This window comes from Corvus moneduloides, chromosome 16 (assembly GCF_009650955.1).
Source record: "Corvus moneduloides isolate bCorMon1 chromosome 16, bCorMon1.pri, whole genome shotgun sequence".
NCBI classification, from domain to species: domain Eukaryota; kingdom Metazoa; phylum Chordata; class Aves; order Passeriformes; family Corvidae; genus Corvus; species Corvus moneduloides.
The window spans coordinates 3231152-3253240 of record NC_045491.1 but is presented as its reverse complement, the minus strand read 5'-3'; the positions used below and the strand labels follow the sequence as shown (position 1 = coordinate 3253240).

The window sequence follows — 22089 nt, the reverse complement described above, 5'->3', positions numbered from 1 at the left end:
CAGGCAGTCTGGCCAGCTCACAGAAACTTCCTCTCCTCCAAGAACTGCATACTGAGGCAAATTCCCAGCTTATTAAAAAATAGTTCTGTTATTTTGCCATCTTGTTTGTTCTGCAATTCCACTGTATTTTTCCCCTCTCTCTCTTCTCCCTCTCTCTTTTTTTTTTTTTTTTTTAATTATGCCTCTGGCTTTTGGAGGGAAAAATAAAAGGAAATGGAAAAGAAAAAAAAAAAAACAACCAAGAAATTTTTAAGTATATCTTTATTTTGGGCTGTGTGTCACTTCCAAACTTCTGCAGGGATTGATAGGAACATCCCAATATTCAAATGCTATCTGTCCAGTGAAGAGCTGTTTGCATGAAGAATTACACAGAAGCTTCCAAAAAAACCCAAAAGATCTTAAAGTCCATTATAAAGCTTCTCTTCAGTTACTGACAGTAGTGCCTTAAGTTCACTGCTGCTGAACTCTTTTCCAAAGTAAATGAAATCAAAACTGGAATGGCTAAAACTTGAGTAACCCTGTCCCAGAGTTTAATGTGATCCAAACACTCAATTTCAAAGTTTAGCTTAGTTTTAGTTTTCCTGAGTGATTCCTAAGACAACTTTTCAATTCAGTGGTGGATTTTTTTTGGTTGGTTGGTTTCTTTTTTTACCCCATCTAATAAATTCCTAGATTTTGAAGGTAAAAGCCAATTATGTTGAGATCCGGGAAACTGGTCCTCCAAAATAAAGGAAAATGTTTTGGACTGTGGCTTCATTCATGAAGACATGGAACTGATCGTGATGACGTATTACATGTTTTTAGTTACTACCTCATCCTTCATGACTTTTAAAAGGAAAGGCTTGACAGAATGCCTTTGAATGCTATAAACATATTCTAGAATTTTTCCTTAATATACACCTGTGAAAAAATTGAAAAGACACCAACAAAACAATAAAATTGAAAAGCCAGTGCAACGTTTGCTCGTGAATCACCCCAGTGGCACCCAGCCTCCAACACAGCACTGTGGCGTAGCTGCTTGCAACTTCACTTAATTGAGTTTTGCAATGCAGTTTCACAATGCCACTTTCTAAGGCTTCCTTTGTAAGAATCGTGTTCCCTAGTGTTTAAAAACCCCAGTTAGGCTTTGGAGAGGAGGCTTTCAGCTCTTCCTGGCTTTTCACAGCCTTCCCCTGCTCCGTGCCACGGGCGGAGCGATGGCGCGGCTCATCCCGGGACACGGATGGAGAGAGGGAGTTGCACCTCCCAGCCCTGACACGTTCTTATCCTTTGACATCCCACAGTGAGCCCACAGCCCTGTTCAGTCACCCACAGCCTCTGGTGCCTGTCCACCCCACAGTGGTCACAGTTTTAACACGGACTCTGCACTTCTCCCGCGCTGCCACAGCAGAGCCGCAAAGTCTCCTGTTCTCCAGCACAAAAAAAGCTTTTTTGGTAAAATTTTCAACCCTCCTTCCAGGCTGTGATGCTGAAAGGTGGGAAGAGCTCGTTATGCCTCAGTGGCCTGAGTGGGTCCAGTGTAGGTCTGGGAGTACAAGTGTTTATGGAAGGATGAAAACCAAAAAAAAGAAGGGGTTTACGGAGAGAGGTATGATGTCACCCGGATCACAGCCTATTTCTGGAGCTAAGCTGTGAAACCCATGATACATTTTGACACATAAATGTTGCCAAGGAAAACTGATAATATAATTGTTAATACGGTCACAGCCAACTGTTCTTCTGATAAGGAGTTAAACTCTTCTGTGCAATACAGTATTTGTGGAACGTAGCACCTAGTCACTCCGTGCTTTCATTGGCTCTAGGATTACTTATATCATATTTAAATAAAAGGACTAGATTATTGGGTACCATAAGAACAATGGATTGCTTATGGTCTTGCAGCATTTATCTTAAGTCAATACAAAAGTTTTGAGTTCTAAAGCCTCTGTCAAGGGCAGTGAGACAAGGGCCACATTCAGTGAACTAGTGATTTGTTTATTTTTTAGTGCACATTTAAGTATCTTATTTTGGGGGCTCAGATATACTTAAATGATTCCGTTAAATACAGATTAATTAAAAAAAAAACCTGTGTCTCTCTGAGGAACCAAATCTGATAGAAAATATTAAAGGTTATTATGTGCAATTTGTTCTAGATAAGACTAATGATCAAACAACTTCCTCATCTCTGACATGCCACAATTTTCCCTGAGATAGAGGTCCATTTTTGCATCCTTCATATGAGATTTGTTCCTGGGAGCTTGACAGGGCTCCACAATGTAATTATAGAGTGATTACGAGTAAGTAATACCAGAAAAGAGATACTTTATAAGTGCAGATATGGAAGTGTAGGGATAGGTTCAGATATGAAACAAAGAGAGAGACTGCAGCCCAGAGACATGAAAACTGCTCAGAGGGGCTCAGGACACAGAGGCAAAGAGTGACAGCCAGGACTCAAGGCGTGCAGAGAACAAGTGGAGCACTGAAGGGTGAAGTCTGGGCATGAGAAACAAGTGGAACATCTTTGTCACTTGCAAAAATGCAGGCAGGCCAGAGTTTAAAACATGTTTAGATGACCACTTAAGAGTTTCAGAGAACCAGAAGTCTCCCTGAGTCTTAGACTCTTATGTTCTCCTCAAAAGCTTATAATGTCCTTTTTGTCCATGTTTACAGACAGACACTTTTAAGTATAAGATTACAAAATGGTTTAATTATTTAAATCAATACTTTCTACTCCTTAAATTCTGAAATTGCAATGAAATAAAATGAATTTTTTATCCTGGTCTGTAGTGGATCCCTGCAGTTCATTTGCAGTTATGGCCAATTTACTCTCTTACAGAAAGAAAAATAGGTCTCTGGTCGAATGTTTCCTTCAAACACAGAATAACATCCCTTTACTGCTGCCCCTTCCCCCTCCCAGTGTGAGAATGGAGTGATTGATTTTGGCCACGAACATGCTGTGCTCCTGACTTTGATGGTGTCTGAAGGTCCATGAACAATTCAGTTGGGAGCGATTTGTGCTGGTATTATTCCCATTTCACAAAAAGCAGCTTTCCTGCCATGGTGTGATGCTGTGCTGACACTGGAGTGGGGTGTAGGGTTGTTGGAGCTGGGCCTCCATGTCCAGACCCCATCTGGTGGTGCCTGTGCCGAGGTCCCTTGGCTGTGGTGTGTTTTCCCAGCTGCTTTCTTGGCGTCCAGCACCAGCTCTCCGTGTTCAAGCGTGTGTAACACACGATCTCCCCGCACTGGGAAGCGTGATGGTGTGATCAGTGAGCTCCATCAGATGGTGCTGAAGGTAGTTAAGAAAAATAACATCTAAGAAAGAGCCACTTCTACCTCCTTGAGCCCACTTCTTTCTGCTAGAAAGTCTCTTCCCAGGTGTCTCTTCACATTGCCCAGCAATGCCTGCAGAAGAGCTTGTCTTTTTTCCTTTCCCCTGCTTAATAGATCATATCACACCATTTTACTAAACTAGCAGAAAAGTTTGGACTCTGCTCTCCTCTGATTCCCTGCCTTGAGCCAGAATTTCAAGCTATTTTTTTAATGTACTCTGATTTATCCTTTCCTTCCTCAAGTAGAAATTTCCCAAATAATGGGTCAGGGCTGAGTGGCAGCATGGAAGTGGGTGGCCAGAAGTGTTTTTTCTACATTATTCCTCCTTTCTGAAGACAGCACACAAATTCCAGAGGATTCAGTATTGCTGCCAGCCCAGCATCAGCTCAATCCCGACCTTCACTGCGTGTCATTCGCCGAGGAGCAGCAGCAGAGCGCAGCCTTGCCTGCTGAAGCTTGGGTTTCTGTGTAATTGGTTCCCATGTTACTGAATTTACAAGTTCAAATTACACACTCTGGCTTCAGCAGGGGCCTTTCCATTGGCACAGTGCCAATCTGATGGCTACGTGTCTCCCATTCTATGAGACCCAGAGGAGCAACTCATCCACCCAAGTTCTTGGGCTTCCTGTCTCTTCTAGCTGGAGGCCTCCAAATCTAAGAAATTAATTGAGGTCTTCATGTGCTGAGCCTATAGGAAATGCAAAGACTTGGGCAGAAGTTAGGCCAGATGAAGGCAGAACTTATGAGAGGGAGCAGGGCATGGTCATTTGGAAAGATTTAGTTATATATATTCAGTGAGGAGGTTTAACTGGGGACAACGCAGCTAATCCTGAGATGCAGAGATGGAAATTTTGCATTTATACCCTGAATATCAACAGTTCGTGCCAGTTGTGGGAATCGTAACACTTGTGGGAAACAGGTGCTTGCTCTCTCCAGTGTTCACAGAAAGACTCTCTTCCCCACAAGCCCCTCAGTTTGCAGAGAAAAAGCTGTTTGTACATAAAGAACTGTTACGCATGTTTCAGCTTCTTAATGTCTATGAAGTTCCAATTACCCAGTAAAGGAGAAAAAGAAAAAAAAAAAGAGTATCATGAGTATCATGTGACCAATTCATTTAAGAAATTGTATGGCCCCTCAACACTTGGGGATCTGTGTGTAGCTGGCCCTGCTATGCTTGTTTTCCTCTCATTACTGACCTCTTTGTACAGATGGGGACTGAGAAGTGAAAAGATGAAACACCGTGTGACAGCCGAGCAGGGAAACTGCAGCTGAGTCATGGAGACAACTCACATTTCCCAGGGATTAAGCACTGAAAGCCACCTGTAGGTGACAGAGGAACCAGACAGGGAAAACCCCAGCCCTCCACAGAAAGCCAGAGATAAGGGAAACATCTTAAGGACTGGTGTAAAGGTAGAGTGAACCGGTCTTGCTGTGTGATTAAATGATGCCCATCAGCCACGGTGTCACAAACAGAAAACATGCGGCATTTCTGCCATTCCTCAGCCCTCAGCAGCCTGCTCTCCCTGGTACTTCTCGAGAGTCCCACCTCTCTCTGAGGCACTTGCAGAGTTCACAAAAATCAGCAGGAATTAAGGTTGGTCATGTTTGCCTTGTGAGCACAACAGATAATGGATGCTGGGGAAAAATATCAGGAAGGCAATGGTAAAAAAAAAGCAATCCCAAATATTAGTCTGGCCTCTCCCCTTGCTCCCTCTCTCCTGAGATACCCCAACATGGCAGTCAGCACCGTGGACTCAGCATCCAGCACCACCAGAAGGGTGGGAGCTGCTGTCAGCAGCAGCTGTTTCCAGGGTGGGATTTGTCTTGGATGGAGAAAGTGTCTGTCTTGGCAGTGTCTGATCTGTGGGACATGGCCCTCCACCACCCCCACATCTCCATCCTCCACCTGTGCCAAGATCCATCACCTGTGCATCCACAACCTAAAAATCAGGCAAGGGCCACAAACAAGGAGGAGACAGAAGTGTGACAGGTAGGGCTGGAGGAAGATGGACAGCACTGGTGACCAGAATAGTGGTGCTACACCCATTAGCAATAATAAACTAATTATCTCTGCCCAAACCACCATTGGTAAAGTGGCTACCACTGGGCAGTCCCAAAAGGAGTGATTTCTTTGGGACAACATGGTCAGGCCATGTGTTGGTGGGGGACACTGCTGACCTGAGGCCTCTTCCCAAGTCTCACCCACAACATGGAGGGAAATCTCTTCCTCCACGTGTTGGGGCAGATTCCAGCACTTCAGTTCAAAGGCAGTGCCAGCTGAGAGCAGGTTTCTGTTCCACGGCAGGGTGGGGATCATGCTGCTTTCTTGTGGCTGTGGATGGTGATGGAGAAAATAATTCGATAAATCTGCAGAATGTTTTTATTGTCATGTCAACAAAATATTTTCTGCCTCCACAGACTGTGGCAGTTCTTAGCATGCAGCATCCATCCAGTTTTGGAAAACACTTGAAAACCACCGGCAGAATCTCACTATTCCTTTTTTTAGCTCCATAATGAAAAAGCAAACAAGAAATATGCTGATTCCCAAAATGAACTAATTTTTTTTCTGAAGCAATTTAATTTTTTAGCTTTGATCTGATACCAGAACCCAAAGGACTTACTTGCTATTTCTAAATAATGAGTCTAATGTTTATGCTCTGAGCCTGAACTTTTCTGGTTTTGGAAAAAATGTGACTTTACATAAAAGTCCTTTGATTAAGAGATCTGCAGTCAGAGGAGTTTTCGATACAATAATGAAAAGGCCTTTCAGATCGCTCACTCAAACACTGCTCAGCACGATATTACTCAAGAAGGGAAGAAGCCGACAGAACAATCACACTATTAGTCTTTGCTTTGCCAAGTGTTGTGTTAGTCATATTCCTACGGTAAAATCTCCCAGAAGTGGCTCAGAGAAGTCTTACACTGCATGGAGTGATGCATGCCTGCAGACGCACCCTGACCTGGGTGGTCTCTCACACTCCCTCTCTCCTTTGATTGTTTTGTAACCCTCTTTCATTGAGGCTTTAGGAGTTGATTGCTGTACAGAGGCAAAGCGTTTGGAGGAGAAACAGAGGCTATTTCCTCCTGCTATGGTCAGAACTGCCCTGCAGCAGAGATGGTACCTACAGCAGGCTGCAGTAGACTTTTGTTCCCAGCAAGATCACGGCTCAAAGCACAGCTCTTCCCTGCTTGCACAGCGAGATCCCATTCGCTGCCCCATCAGAGCATGCAGGCTGCAGTGCACCCACCTCTCCCTGGCTGCCAGGAGCACCCAGTCCCTGGGCTCATCCGAGCTCCTGCGAAGGTCACCCCGCTGTCCTGGTCCCCGCTCCCCAAGACGTGGGATGGAAAGAGTGACTCTGGCACTTGCTAAGTAGGTTGGAGTTTGGAAGGCGAATGCCTATGTTATTTGTGCAGAACTGACACGTCTCTTTGTCTTGAGCCATGTGGCCCAGATTCCAGCCCTTATATCTACAAAACACGACTCTCGTGCGCGCTCCTCTTTCAAGTCCTTGATTCCAACGGGATTACTCACATGTGCACGCATAGCCAGGGCTCTGCAGAGCAGGGGCAAATCCTGCTGCCTTCAGCTGATTTACACCACCACTCTGGAGATGAAAAATCTGACATATGAGCAGCTCAATGGGAAAAGAAAGATCAACCTGATACCTCCTCTGTATTGTCCTTCCACATTCCCATCTCCACTGCCACTGCGGCAGCCTGCAGGATGGTCTGCTCCCCTCTACCATCAGAGCGTTGCTGCATGCTAGGGGTTAAAATGAGAAAGCACTTTGGTTTCAGAGATTTATCGCTTTCCTCTTGCTATATTTGTAAAGCTCATCGTTAAGGTCAGCCATCCCCACCCCTGCAGCTGTCTGTACATTTTTTCTCTGGTTCTAGAGCTGTACTTTACTGAGGAAATTATAATTATTAAAACACACAAGGTCACGCTCTAGATGAACTTGGAAACAGTTCAAATATGTTTCAGGTTTGAAACTATGTAGCAGCTATGGCCAAGTGGTGAGTTCATAACAAAAGAATGGTTAATTTCACACTTCAGATAACATTTCCCCCGGAAAGCGGTAAAGCATATTGGGACAGGAATTATTAAAAGTCGAGAACACTGGAGACACATAATCAGTCATTAGTCCTGATAATTAGATATTAAAGGTAGGCTCAGGGAGGGGGAAGAGTGGTTCTGCCTGAACGAGCCAGTGTGTGCTCTTACCTTTAAATCACTCTTTTAAAGTTTTTCATCTTCAGAAAGGCACCATGACTTTGTGGACCTAATGTGGGACATCTCGAGAGCTACCCCACAAGTGGCTCTTCTCTGCCTGCTGCAGGTCACAATTCTGGTTGCATTTCATCAGATAACATCATCAGGCCATCACTAGAATTAAAATTTACAAACCATATTCTGAAATAGCAGCAAAGAAAACATGCATAACCCTCTCCCGGAGTTACCTCCCCCTGTGCATTGGGATGGTGGGAGGAAAGCAGTGGCAGATGTTTGTGGCCTCCCCAGCCATCTGCATCAAAGCTAATCACTGCTCGTCCCTTGCAAACTGCAAAAGAGATTTAGATACAAAAAGTTTTGAAAGACCAAGCCTCCTCTGTGCAGACAGCAGCCTGAAATGGCTCTCTGTGAGCCCTTGTGAGATTTGGGGCTAAACCAGGTTGATCTTTGTTGGTTTTCTTCCAAATCTGAAGCTGTGCCATGCAAACCTCCCCTGCTCCATTAACCTGGATTTCAGTGTTGAGGTTTATCAGCAATGCTTCCAAAAATGTCTTAGAAGAATGTTTCTGTTAAACAAAAAAAGAACACCCCAAATTCCCCAAACAATCTCTATCTTCCTGGACACTGACATCCAAAAATCAATGCTGGATGTTCCAAATCCTCCCTCAGCAGCTTTCCCCTGGAAACAGCAACAGCCCAGCCCAGGTTGCCCACACATCCTCAGCTGTGCCTCCAGGTCTCCAGGATCACCCTGCACCAGGTGAAAACACACAGTACGTTCAACTTGTGCAGCTGGAGTTGTGAAAATCTACTCAAGAAGAAAATCAGGAGGTGACTGACTTTATGAGCTCATCTCAGAGGCACATGCTACTGCCACCCACGTGTCCCACTGCCATGGCTGGGGGGGTGACACTGGACTCTAATCTGTGGCTTTGGGGAAATCAGTGGCACCCCCAGCTGCTGCGGTGGCGGGGAAAGGTGATGCTTTATCTGGGTTATTGCCCTAGCTGAGGGTCTTTTATTTTCTCAGCTGTGCACAGCTATGGACATGCCCACAGTCTGTCTTGGAATCGTGTCCCAGTGTTGACTGCTCAGCTGCACAGCAAAGAGGTCAAGAGACGGAGCCGAGCCTTACCTCTGAATTTTCCTTCTTTTCCAGGTATCATATTTTATTTATAATTTAGAAAGAACTTGCTCATGTCTTTGTGAAAAGAAAAAAAATAGGGAATGGCAGTGAGCATTCAACACTAGTTTCATTTTTCATCACCATTATCAAGGCTTGGATTTTAACTTTGGAATGTCCTTATCTAAAATGAAATCAAATAAGCACTTTGTGGCAGGGGGTCCTACACTCCCTCCTCACTTCGGGGAGCTTGTGCAATGTGCAGCATTTGCCTCCCTGCTGCATGCTCGGATCAGCTCCCCAGAGCTGACACACACACACATCTACCTACAGGTAATGCCACGTGCCCATGTGGCTGCTAGCATGCATTATTCATGCTTAAAGCTTTATCCCTGAGCAGGCTCCCCAGCCCCTGGGTACGGACAAGGACAGATGTGGCTGCTGGCAGACTCGTGGACAAATAGCCAGGCAAAGTGTAAAACAGGTAAACCCCAAGGCATGTTCTTAATGTCCCTAGGGATGCCCACGGCCGGACACCAGGGCCCAGTGACCTGAAGGTGGACTGAGCCCATCATATGAGCAGGGCATCCAGAGGGGCTCTGTGTTTGTGTGCCACAGAGTGGGCAGTTGTCAAGTTGGAGCTGGACAGCAGCCTTGGGTTTCCTTGCAAATACACATGCAGATACCTGATTTTCTGCCAACCCCTTTGCTATTGTGAAAGCTTGCAAACAAAAGCGAGCTGCTCCCTGCCTCTGCTTCCACCACATGGGGGATGGACAGAACGAGCCCAAACATTATTTCATCTGCTTTCTGTGGGGTGGGGAAAGCTCGGCTGAGTCCCACGCTCGGATTTGGGAGGACTGGCAGCCCTCTGGATTCTCAGCAGCTTCCAGGGTTTGTCTTCATCCTGAACCTAATGAGTGAATGGCAACAGAGTTCATGAGGATTTTCAAATGAGCTCAGAGAAGCTTGCTCATGAGAATTTGAATCCTTGGCAAATAGCCCACAATAGCTGGTACTTTTCCAGTTTATGGGGGAGAGTGTTTCCCAGTTATGTGTATTTTTTTAACTCCCATAACCAACACTTTATTTTAATGCAAATTCCTCTGCCTTCCCTTTGGAACCATGTGCACTCTTTGGAAGGACACTTGTCCCTGTCTGAAAGACTCATGGGCTTCTCATGTGGGTGTCCTCTCTCTCATACCCATGGATGAAGTCTGGCTCCTGGGTAACCTAAATGGGCTGCACAAGTGGAGCTGCCACAGGCTGGCAAAATGGGAGGGTGGAGCCTCTAAAATGTGGGTTAATGACACATTGAAGATTAATGGTTGAAGGACCTGACATAGCAAATGAAAACAACCAAATAAAACCAAGAAGTGAGGAGGAAGAGGAGGTCAAAGGCAGCTCCCTTTCAGATGTGCTGCCATTGCTGTCCTGATGAGTTGGCTGCACCATGCAGTGAACCTACTGCCTATCTGCATCCACACCTCAGCACCTGCCTGTTGTCTGAGTAAATCCTGCTTCTTTTGTCTTGTGTAAACATTGGGGCCATTATCTGCAATATTTTGCCCTCATGTCATTGAAGAAGAATGTTCTGTAAATGAACTGCTGAAGACTACAGGCTTTAGAAATACCACGACCCAAAAGTCATCTTGAGTAAATCCAGTGCCTTGGATAGAGTTACTGCAAGGGTGATGCCCCCCCCCCACCCCATGTTAATCAGTACCATTTCACTCTAATTTCTGTAAAAGTTTGGAAGAAATGCTGGGAACAACTCTAGCTGCTTTTTTTTTTTTCCCCTTTTTTTTTTAAACAGGGATTCAGCAACATGAAAGCTCTTTGAGAATTTGCCTCATTTCTGCAGAATTGTTCCCGCTGAGGCAAACAAACAAACATTCAGAAAAAGCACCCTTCAAAACAGAATGTTTTGATTTTCCAATGAGAACAAATATCTTAACACTTGCCACCATCCTTAATGCCAGTTAAAAAAAATTAAATTTAATGAAATTTCTCAAACTTGAATGCAAACATAAAATTTTGTCCCAAACAAGCTATTCTGTTGGTCTCAGTGCTAACTGTAAATCTATTTGCTTTTCAGCTTGCTAAAATATGTAAATCTTTTGTTTTCTGCGTTGATCCATTAATATTGTTTTATGAACTTGTCAGAGGCACTGACCAAGAAATAACAAACAAACAAACAGTGATCTCATCTCGCCCTGCATGGAAAGCTGGAAAGAGCACGAATGAGTGAACTGAGTGGAGGTGTTGACTTACACCACTCCAAACCCTGTGTGCAAGTGGGATGGTGGGAACATGGGAGCAGCTGGTCTGAAGAGCTTCAGCAATAGGCTGGCTTAACAACGCTGCTGCAGCTTCCAGAATGCCCCAGATGTGACTGGGATCAGAATTCGCCCGTGTTATTTCAATGTATTGATTTTCAGCTTGTGGAAGTTGCTCCGAATCTGCTGTGTCGCTTCATTTCAGCAGCGAGCGGGATTGTGTCAGTACTGCAACACAACTGCTGTAATCAGGGTAGCTACCTAAAATAACCCTGGGGCAGTCATCTCTCTTCCGAAATCTGGGCTGGAAATTCAGCAGCAGTCTCTTGGTTTGGGAAAGGTGGCTTTTTCTTGGGTTTCCCTGCATGCCAGGAGCCAAGGTGAAAGCCAGGACCCCACCCTGACTCTCCCCACAGGTTGCTTTGTTAAACAATATCAAAGTTTCACTCCACTGCTTCTCCTTCCGGAAGCAATGAACCGACTACTCAAAGAGGAGAAGTTGTACAAACTTGTACCTACACACAATTTGCAGCACAATTTGCAAAGCTTTTGTTCAAACAATGGATTTCCCCTCTGACTTCCACCAGGGCTTCTTCTGTATCCCTCCCCTGCACCATATCCTTGGCAATTTCAAGGAATTCCTCACAACAATGGTGAGGAATTTTCAACAGGTTCAATTGGTGGCTCACAAGGTTGCTTTTTTAAAATTATTTCTGCATATTTCTTGACATCTCACATTCCCAAACTGCTCTGTTGAAATGCGCATTTGTGTTTCATGGTCATCTTTGGTGGATGCTTTCAAGAGATTTCAAACCCAAGGAAAAGGGTAAAAGTGGATGAGTCTGGATAGAACCACAGTGCACATCTGAAGAAGAGCTTTGGCTCACTCCCTGCCCTTCATACAGCACTGCCCTCTTCAAAGAATACCACAGCCCCTTTGCAGCTTAAGTTAACAAGGGTACCTTGAGCTGCACAAGTGATGTGGACACAAATCTGGTCTGGTTTACATTGCTGAGAGCATGACCCTCTATTCATTGAAATCAAACCATTACAAAAAATAGTGCAAAGGAAAGGGCAATCTAAGCCTGTCTGTTTTGGTCAGGGCTGAAAATACCATTAGTCTGTAAAATGTTGGCTTACTGTCTGCTTTTAGAAGACCACCTGCGTTTCCAGTTGGGCAGGTAAAATGTTGGTCAAGTTGCAAGGACAATACAGTCCCATGGCAGCTTCCTTCATTATTTCCTAATTTCGCATTCACTGGAAGAGCAAGAGACAAGCATGGCAAAGAGAAAATGTCTCTGGAGTCCATGGTCCAACATAAGCTGACATAACTCTACCATTTCTCTATGGTCAATTTTGCATCAGAAGGAAATGAGTTGATTTAACTCATTGAAGAGGTGCTGCTTGAAGTGTGGGACAATTCAGAATCCAAGGCAGAGAGCTCCTTGTTTGCTGTGAGAAAATAAAGCTCCATTTAAGTTAATGGAGTTACACTAATTTATGTCCATGGGGATTTGCTCCTGTTCTCAGAAGTATCAGCTCACAGTAGTTAATGGGTGCTTTGGCATGGATTTAGGAAAGCCTGGGTATTGTCCTGGTTAGTAGGTGGTGATATTAAAAATAAAACCAGGGTAACATTGAACAGGGAACCCATGATTTTAGCGTTATTTAAGACATGCCATCTATAAGACAATTAGTCTATTAAAAATATAAGAGGACTGGATATTCCAGGTACAGTCTGCGCTGTGTCAGCCTGATGACTTCTAAGTGGGTTATGCATTTCGTGACTCATCAATCCATAATCATTCTGCTGTTATAAACCTCTAAAACTGATCCAGTTAACTTTATCATTATCTAAAGAAAGAACTTGAGTGGCTGAACAAAGTGCTCTGAACTCCATGGCTCCATCCATCACCTCGTCCTAAGGACCTTGCTCTCTCTTGCTCTCTTGGAACTGGCTCTCGTTCAGAGAGAGATTAAGCAGCATCTTCAAAAGCAAGATAAAAACCAGAACTATAGGCTGTGCTTGGCTTTGTTCAGCAGCTTCCACCTCCCTTCTTTGAAGGAAGGAGGAATGGCTGGAGAATCTGGGTTCTGCAGCTGAGCAGGGCAAGGGGTAGAAGAAATCACTGCATGGCAGAGGATAGCGTGTGCTGGCGTGCACTGGCATGCACTCAGCTACAACTGTGTTAGCAAGGGGATGTTGTTCAGGGCAAACATGGGACTCAGGTTTATCTGCACACTGTCCCTGGCTGGGTTTCACAGCCGTGTCCCTTGTCCCTGCAGGAACTGGCTGAGGCACCACCTGCTAACAAAGGGAATAACGGGGCACCATGTGCTCCAGGTGTCAGCCTGACCCTCCTTTGCTCTTTATCACTGTGTTAACTAAACATATTTACTGTAAGGAAGTTCTAATACATCTAAACACTTCCTGCTGCCTGAAATACTTTCTGTCAAATACAGCTGGGGCAAGTGTAAAACTAAAATGAAATGCCCGAAGAAATCAGGAATTTCTAATGGCCTGAATGATAGCCAGTCAGATAAGGTGTTCAGTAGGGTCTTGCATACTGGGAAGGGACGTAACACTGACTACTGGATATTGCTTAACGCTGTTTGATGTGTGAAAAGGGAAATCTTTTGCAAAGGGTCACTTCTGTCTACTGAAAGAACAGCAATTACATTTGTAAAGTGAACTGACAGCACAGCTAATGATGTACATTCACCAGTAAATCATAACATGGGCCTGATTTTAAATGGCACTCAATTAAATGGTGCTGCTGAGGACAGCCCAGATGTGGGTAGTGTGAGACTGTGTGATCCTCATCATCCTTCCCTCAGGATGCAGAAACTTGGTGCCCTGGTGGGTGCTGGACGGACTGTACAGCAAATATTCCAGGCTGTTCCTACAAGCATCAGTTCAAGGCATAGTACACCTCAATGCACCAATAAAAAAAAAAAAAAAAAAAAAAAAAAAGTAGGTACAGAAACTTAACTGTAATTTCCTTCTTGCTATCAAATTTTGGGGTTTGAATTTTACCCAGCCCTCCCTGAGAAAGGGCGAGGCAGGTCCTGCTATGTGTGCCTGCTGAGCCACTCTGTCTATGAACAGCATTGCAGCTGCTGACTGGTTCTCTCTCTGATTGATTTATATGGGCTCCTACAGTAATGATTAGTGTGCCTAAGGAGAAAATTAGGATAAGGTCTGTATCTTCCTTGAATGTGTTGTTCAGTTAGCTAAATGACAAACAGACCTTCAGACACCTGTTAAATTGTGATATAAGTCAATAGCCCACTAAACTGCCTTACTGATTTCTTCTGCTGTTTGAACACCTCCCATTTAGGCTCTCCAGGATATTCACAGCCCTTGAGAAATAAAGAATTTATTTAAAAGCACCAAAACTAGACCAAGAAAAAATGTGTCTGAGGGATGTGTTCTGTCCTGAGCAAGGACAAAAGCCTGCAAAGCAAAGGATGTCTCCAGGGATGTCCAAGTCCACTAGTACCTTGCCTCTCCTAATCCAAAAAACCACCCTGAAATCCTGGGGGCATACCCCAGACTTTCAGCTACTACACATTATTTTCATGTGTGATAATTGTTAACCTGGTTACATGAGGCAGTTTCAGGATGAGATCCCAGCACTGTTTCTTTCTGGTCCTTTCTGAGCGGTTTATGTTAATTGTTTCGGAAAACCAGCATGAAAATACCGGTCCCTTGAGAGCCTGGGCTTTGTGGCAGTCTGAGGCAAAGTACAAATAGCGAGTTGTGTACGGTTTAGCACTGGGCATGCACTCTTATGCAATCCAAGTGTCCAGGAGCAGAGTATTTTACTCTTTCAGTTTAGGGCATCTGTCCAGGAATTACATGTGAAATTAAATCCACTGGAGTAACTGATGTGCTGTTTTTGTTGGACTCGCAGGGAAAGATTTCATCCAAGATTTCTCCTCAGACATAGAGATCAATTTTACTGATGGCTCCCTTCTTGGAATCCTGTTCCATCGAACATCTGAACTGCAAACAGCTTTGTTCCTGAAGCAGAACCATGGGATGGCCTCACACCAGTGGCACAGCTACCATAGGGAAAGCTTCCTGTCAGCCCTGGATGCTTGGAATAAGTGCTCTGCTGAGGTAAACTGGCAAAGAACCCACGTGTTCCAGTGATGCTGTTGCAATTTCCAGTGGCTGTTTGACTTCTTCAGCACTGCCCTGGGGAGAAAGGGCAGAGCATGAGATGTGGGAAAGAAGTGGTGGATGGTCACAGGGGAGTGGTGTGTGGGGGGCTGTCCCAGATGATGCAGTTTGGGCTGGTGGTTCCAAGCAAAGGTAGGATTTGGTGTTAGCACTGATGAATCATCCTGCACCATCTGGTAAGTGGTCCTGGGTTTTATTCAAGGGCCATTTTTAAAAGCCTGGCTCAGGTGACATCTGATTTCACCCAAGCAGCTTGGTCACCTCCCGAAGGTGTGAAAACCATATTCTGCATTCCAGGGTGGATGTGGCCACCACTGAAGCAGTGCCAAAAGTCTAGGCAGCTGCCTGGTTGTCCCAAATGATGCAGTGGAGTGTGTGCACTGGACCCTCCCTGGCAATGTGAATGGGTGACAACAGGGTTAAAGCACTTTTGTGGCAGCTTTCCTGCTCACTCTGCACCTGTCTGCCTGCACGTATCTACCTGAGTGCCTGGGACATATAAATAAACTGCTTCCTGGCAGGTCACCCGAGATGGTGTAGGATGGTGTGTTTTTATATCATTCCTTCCAGTCCTGGAGATATGAGCTGACCTAATCACTGATAATAAGCAACCTCAGGTCTGGTCAGCAGGGAGATGAGAGACCTCCAAGAAAAACAGGTGCTCCAGGAAATGCCGCTGCTGATCCAGCACTGCAGACAATGCTGCATGGGGCTTCTGGAGCATGGCTGAAACAGCAGCAGCCCCCTGGGAGAGCCATAAATCCCTGGGACTTCTCAGGGGAATGGGGTGGTAACTCTTGTGTGTGTGCTGTCGTGTTGAAACTCTGCACGGGAGAGAGCTCCTGCTCTGTGCTTCTTCTCATGCACCAAGCAACACATCACTGTGACTGTGATGAACACCCTAAAGGCCTTCACCATCACTGTAGGGTGCTTTTAAGGGGCACAGGTCAATCAGACAAACCACAATATGCATATTTATTTGGCTACCTAAAATACAACCTGCATCCTGTTGCTGCTTGTGGCTTGTCTCCTCTCCTACTAAAAGGTGCACACTGTGCCTGGTACAAACCAGACAACCCTGCTCCACCCTGGAGGTGAGTGAACATCAGCCCCGAATTTGTATTTCTGCAGAATGAGGGATAATAGGGGTTTATTATTACCTCTAGAAATGATGTTGCAATATTGGTCAGTCACCACTAGCAACTGAAGTTGTAATGAAGTCATTCAGCCCCAAAGTACTGCTTTTTAATTCTGTTTGGTGCTTGGGGTTTTTTATTATTATTTGTTTTGGTTTGTGAGGGGTTTTTTTCTATTTTTTTTTCTTCTGCTGGCAACTAATCTGGTATACAAATATCTGACCTTACTGGAACATTTGGGCAACTTATGTGTTATGAAGTCTCCTTCACTTGCTAAAGAAATGAATGTTGCAATTTTCCTGATTCTGAGAATACATCCTTCTGTGAATTAACATTTCACAGAAGCTGCACTTATGTGTTTTGGAGGAGGAAAAGATAGGAGGGAAAGAAAGAAGGGAAGAAGACATTCAAAAAAATCCCATAAATTGTCTGTAGTCCTCACCAGACGTGTGAGTGAGAGGTGCACATAGTTTTGAATAAGGGAGCTGTGACAGTTGATTTCTCCACACACAAAAAAATAGAGCTATATTATACCACAAGGTAGACTGAACAGCAGCCCAGTTTATAGTTTAAATGGCTTGGGAGCTTCCAGAAAAATCTTTTGCATCAAACCTTTACTACTATTGCCACCATGTGGTGAAATTCGACAAACGGCACCATTAGCTGCCACAAAATTTATTTGTTCATTATGATTTATTTCATATCAATGTATTTGGAGAGATTTAGAGGCCACTACATTTTTAATAATGACAGGAGTTCAAGTCTTTATCCTGCCTTCTCAGAGAAATGATGCAGAAAGTTCTGCCATGTTTCAAGTCACAGCTTCTGTAGTGGAGTTCCCAAAATGAGCTGGCATTTCCAGCTGGACTCAAGCTCAGGGCACGAGGGACCCTCCAGCTCTCCTGCAGCTTTCACAGACTCCTCCCATTTGTCTCAGGCTGTCGATAATCCCCCTCTAACCACCCATGGCATGGGCACTGCTACAATAAAATGCATTTCCACACAGGAGAACTCCCCTAACCCACTTTCCGTGCAGATGCAGATGGACCCAGCGAGCAGCCCTTCCTCTGCCCACCCCTGGCACCTGGCACCGGCACTTGTAACCAGGCTGGAGATTTTCAGCTGCTGGGAGACCCCTCCTCATAAGCAACACCTTTTGTGCTGCTTGGATGAAAAGTGGTTGGATGAGAGGTGACCCGACAGGACCAAAATGTGGGGCAGTTCTGGCAGCTGCCTTTGCAGCTCTAATTTGTTTCCCCTGAAATATGTCTACTAGAGATTTTTTAGAAAGAAGACTGGCAAGATGCCTTTTACTGATGCAAACCTTTTTCTTTTTTTTTAAAGTCACAAAACCTGTATTTTGGTAATTTCAGCAGTTCACCCAGTATTTTAACCAGTGAATTAAGGAATCCTCCTACAATGTATGTTCCAGTTGGACTATCATGTCTGTCAACCCTCAGATCTGATTCCTCCACTGCTAATAATCACATTTTAGCAGATAAAACATTTACCAAGCATTTGATCCATACCTATCCCAATGCCATTTTTCTTTCCATTTAATCCTGTCCTCTGCCCTGCCCTTTTTTTTTTCTAAGTCATTGGAGCCAGCTTGGTTTCAAACATTTAAACCATAGCACCAGTTTTGCCTTTGTCCCTTTGTGTGGCTGAGGGTCTGTGCTGATGGCAAGGATACGAGCAGGGACTGTGGCTGTGCCAGGATTTTTCTGTGCTATGGGTTAGGTCTGAGAGCACAACAATCATCCAACACGTCCAACGCCCCATCCCAACAGGTGGTCTAAGGCCTCTACTGCTTGCCTCATTCACAAGGCAGATTTATTGAAGCCTGTTTCCAATTCAGGCTGTTTAATGGTTCCTTTTTTGTTGTGTGTGAGCCGAGTTCACCCAGTTTAGTGACTGCAGCAGCCACCCTAAATCCCCTGTCCCAGTGCACTTACAGAAATGAGTACTTATGGCACTGAATTCAGCTGGCCTGACTGAGAAAGCTGCAGCAACAGACACAAGTCATGCTTAGGAGTGTCTTGACAGGGTCTGGGATGGCAGTGAAGGACACAATGGGCAATCCATACGCAGACACCAGAGAGGTGCATGTATCACCTGTATCACCATATGCATCTATATATTTACATGAAATTCACTGCAGTGAATCTCCAGGCAGCCTTCTCCTCTCCTCCTTGGCAAGGGATGTCACTGGAAATCTTGGCTGCTTCAACTTTGGCTTAACTCAGACCAGACCAAACCAGGCTGAAGCTGCCTCTGGCCCTCCTGAACAAAGAGCTCCTCCGGGCATCAGCCGGGGTGGCTCCTGGGCTGCCCCATTCCTGCCCACCATGGGAACAGTCTGTCCCCTCACAGCTCCTCTGGCTGCCCTCCATGCTCGTCAGGAGTGTGGGAAAGGACCCCCTGATTGATTGACGTGGGCATGGAAGACCTGAGGTGGTTCTAAAGCCAGACTGGAAAAAAACCCCGTGCCAATCTGGGAGAAAACTTGGTTGAAGTGAAAGAGGCTTGTGGAAGTTTTTGAATGAAGTGAAGTAAGATACACACCCTCTTGCCCCCCAGTTTTTCATTGTGGTTCCAGGCATGGTTTTGTTTGACTGAAAACTCAGTGTTGTCTTTAATTTTCAGGCTAATTATCCTTCTTGAAGCTTGTGAAGTGATTTTTTATGAAAAGAAAACCGGTGTTTTCAAAACAATTCAAGGAGTTGAACTTTGGGAAGCATCAGAATATGAACTGTGAAGTTTTTTCAGACTAAGATATTTCCTGTAAGGATCACTGAAACAACCTCTTTTGAAATTCATGGACATTATTCCTTTGCCTTTATTCTTAGTTTTGGGGGGGGTTTTATGACTGGAAAGATTTCAGAACAAGTTTTCTGCTGTATTTTGTTTTTCACTCATTCAAAAAATAGTGTTTAAAAAATGCCCAGATTGGCTTTGTCTAAACACTCCCATCCCATTTAAAAGGCAGACATGTGTGTTATAGCTGGTTATAGGTGCAAATGGAGCAAAAGGATGGGCTCAGGGGAAATAAAGCCTCCCTCTATCCTGTATTTACCTGTCTGTTGATGTGTGCCATCATCTCTGCAGCATTGCTACAGAACACCCTTTTTCTGTTTCTGGCTGACTCATATTCTGGAGCTGCTGCTCATTTCCCAGCCACAGCAGATGGCTGAATGTGGGTATGATAAACCCACATTCTAACAAGCAGCCATTTGGCCAAAAAGTTGCTTTGCTGCCCTCACCTTCCCCGTGTCCTGTGGCACCAGCAGTGCCTCTTTCCACGGCTCGTCTTACGCTGCTGCTACTGCCAAGCAGCGGTTGTGCTTCTGCCCAAACCTGACCCTCAAGCCCAAAGCTTGGGCTGGGGGTTGAGTGTTTTTCCTTTTATATTATCAAATGTATCCATGGAACCCTCTGAGTGCTCCTAACAACCACACAGCCCCATCCACTTTCTGCGAGAGCCTGCCCCGAGCCTCGTCAGAAGATAATGGGGCTTTAATCACAGCAAGACTCACCCTTTTGAACTGTGCTCTTGAGCAAAAAAGTACATGAGGCAAACACAGCCTTTGGCACATCAACATGGAAAAACTTCACAGTGCTCCTCGGCTTGGCCTCCTGAGAGGGAGTCTGAGCTCTTGCTCTGTCAGTCAGATGGGATTTTTACTACTTTTTTTTTGGGTTGCTCTGTTGTTGGGAGAGAGAGGATCTCTAGTTGCCAGATACCAAACTGTGTATGATCTCCTTGAACTGACAGTGAAAAAACATATTTATTTCCCTTTCTATAAATGGCTGTGAAAGAACTGTGGCTTTCTCCAGGGTTAGTCTTCTTTACGCTTGATTTTAGGTAGCTTGTAATGACAGTCATTGAGGTTTGCGATGGAAACTCAAGTCCAGGTTCTCAGCTAGAAAAAAGTTCATTGCAATTAATGTCAAATTTATCCCAAAATCTCAGAAGCATTGACCAGGCTAAAGATATTGTTCTCAGCAAGGAAAGCTGCTAGTAGTGAATTTAGCAGCTATTCCAGCTGAAATAACATCAGGGCTCTCTTTCTTCCTCTTTAGGAGCTGAACTTCTGCAGTGTGACTCCAGCATCTTTCTCTCCCAGTGTAATTCAGCCTGTTTTTTCTGTAAATATCTGCACACGTTAACGTTAGAGACAGAAGGTATGATAAACTCCCATTAAGAGTTCAATGCCAGCAAATGAAAGAAAAAAAGCATTGAAATGATTACTTGACTTAAAATTCCATGTTTGGCTCTGGCAGGGTTCCAAGGCACATGATCGCCGAGGTCACACACTTTGATGAAATTCCCTGGCACAGTGGGAGAGTTAAAATACTGTATTGTAGTTCCTTTTGCTGTGGGGAAATCTTACAAACATTGTTTATTTGGTATCTTTCCTGCCTCCAGTCATTCCCCACTTCAGACTAGGAAGGAATCAGCTCTCACGAAGTAAACAGGGTCAGAGCTGGTGGGGTGTTGGGATGGGAACTGGGTGAATGTTTGTGGCCAAATATTTCATTAGAAGAAAAGGAAAAAATGTGGATGCGAGTCCTCCTGACAGGCTTGCAAATGTTTCTCAGGTGCTTGAGCCAAGAGAAGATGATAACTAAGAGTAATTCAGAATAATAATTCATAATGCTCTAATCTTGCAATGTTCTCAAGATGAAGCTTTGATTTGCTTTCCTTTGATTCCAACATTTTTGTTGGAACTTTTATTTAGAGATGGAACTAAACGCGTTTGCGCTTCAAGGAGAGAGGACTAATAGAAATTAAATATTTAATGGTTGATTTTTTTGCTTGGATGTTTTGTTAGAGTGAAATTTAAGGTGTTTTTTTCCAGTCTCAGATTGTGTATGTTTAAAAAAAATCAGGTGGAACTCCCTGATAATTGCTGTTCAAAGTTAACAGTGAGGTGCTCTTTGCTTGGAGATCTTCACTCCCTGGTCCTTCTTGAGAGAGCACATTTGCTAACCAAGGACCAGTGTTGCCTGTGACATCCTCAGACCTTCCAGATCTTTGAGTTTCCATGCAAATCTCACTGTACTTGATGCATAAAATGCCTCATCTCCTGGAGCTGATTCCTCATGTGACAATTTCAGCTTTTCATGAGGAGAACTTCAACACTCTGGATTTATGGGGAATGAAACTTGCTTAATGTGTCCCAAGTCACTCCTCATTCTCAAAGATAAACTGCAAATGGAGAAAACCCAAAATGCAGAGAAGGTGTTGACCTGGGAGGAAGGGTTTGAGCAAAACTGCAGGTATTTTAACCAGTTTAGGTGTTTTTTTCTTGAAGCGCTGGTGCACTAAGGCAAGCAACTCCCCATCCTTCCCCTGGCTGTGCCCCAAATGTTGCAGACTACCCCTAAAGAGATGCTGGTTTCTTATCTGGGAGCATCTGCCTTGTAGCAGCCTTTCCTGGTTTTCCAGTTGGCTGGAAGGTGCTAGGATGTACCTTAGCACTGCTAATTTATATTTGTTATTGTCTGTCATGGCAACTTTATTTATAGTTGATTAAAGCTCTTGGTTGGGGAGGCTGCATTCATACAAGCAGCTCTTGGCTGCTCTACAATAAAGCAAGGCCAATATTTATGGAAAACAGAATGTGGCAGAAAACGTAGGGTTTTGTGGTTACTACAGAATGTCCCCATTGTTTTCTTTTCTGGTGCTCTTCCCTCGCTGCTTGCCTTCAATGGCCAGGTTTGCTTTCGTTTCTTCTCAGAATGCCTCGCCAAAACCACTGTTTTCTGATTCAAATCACAGTCTGACAGCACTTGGGATGCATAGATGG

At 44.6% G+C, this 22089-nt stretch overlaps 1 long non-coding RNA gene across 1 annotated transcript; it reads right to left on the bottom strand.

Annotated features, from left to right (window-relative positions):
• Positions 1–244: 244 nt before the first annotated feature.
• On the bottom strand, positions 245–7860 carry LOC116452166. Its single transcript, XR_004243422.1, has 3 exons — positions 6561–7860; positions 5491–5644; positions 245–3268 (listed from the first exon to the last, which is right to left on the bottom strand). It is a non-coding gene; the product is annotated as an uncharacterized LOC116452166 (long non-coding RNA).
• Positions 7861–22089: the final 14229 nt, after the last annotated feature.